This window comes from Petaurus breviceps, unplaced genomic scaffold, assembly GCF_028583685.1.
Source record: "Petaurus breviceps papuanus isolate PSGF00001 unplaced genomic scaffold, PetGlider_PUasm1.0 555, whole genome shotgun sequence".
Lineage (NCBI taxonomy): Eukaryota > Metazoa > Chordata > Mammalia > Diprotodontia > Petauridae > Petaurus > Petaurus breviceps.
In genome coordinates this window covers 688,600-689,250 of record NW_027186373.1, presented here as the reverse complement: position 1 = coordinate 689,250, position 651 = coordinate 688,600, and the positions used below count along the sequence as shown (strand labels likewise).

General features: G+C 62.1%; 1 protein-coding gene across 13 annotated transcripts in view; it reads left to right on the top strand.

The window, feature by feature from the left end:
- The window catches only part of ZC3H8 (zinc finger CCCH-type containing 8), a 12,587-nt gene that overhangs the window by 1,187 nt on the left and 10,749 nt on the right, over positions 1 to 651 (top strand). The window lies entirely within an intron of this gene.

Genomic DNA, 651 nt, shown 5'->3' with positions numbered 1-651 from the left:
CCACCAGCCCTCTGTCCTTCCAGCCCCCTGGCCAGTCCAGCCCTCTGTCCATTCTAGCCCTCTGTCCCCGCCAATCCTCTGCCCCCACCAGCTCTCTGTTCATTCCAGCTCCCTGCACCTGGCTAGCCCTCTGTCCCTTCCAGCCCTCTGCCCTATCAGCTCTCTGCACCCACCAGCCCTCTGTCCCTGGCCAGTCATCCCTGCATTACAGCCCTCTGTTCGTTCCAGCTTTCTGCCCCTAGCCAGCCCTTTGCCCCCATCAGCACTCTGTCCATTCCAGCACTCTGTTCCAGCTTTCTGCCCCTGGCCAGCCCCCTGTCCCTTCCAGCCCTCTGCCCTCACCAGCTCTCTGTGCCCACCAACCCTCTGTCCCTTCCAACCCTGTATCCCTGGCTGGTCATCTGTCCCTTCCAGCACTCTGCCCCTGGCCAGCCCTCTGTCCATACCAGCTCTCTGTGCCCAACAACTCTCTGTCCTGTCCATCCCTCTGTCCCTGGCCAATTATCTGTCCATTCCAGCCCTCTGTTCATTCCAGCGTTCTGCTCCCGGCCAGCCCTTTGCCCCCACCAGCCCTCTGTCCCTGCCAATCCTCTGCCCCCACCAGCTCTCTGTTCGTTCCAGCTCTCTGCACCTGGCTAGCCCTCTGTCCCT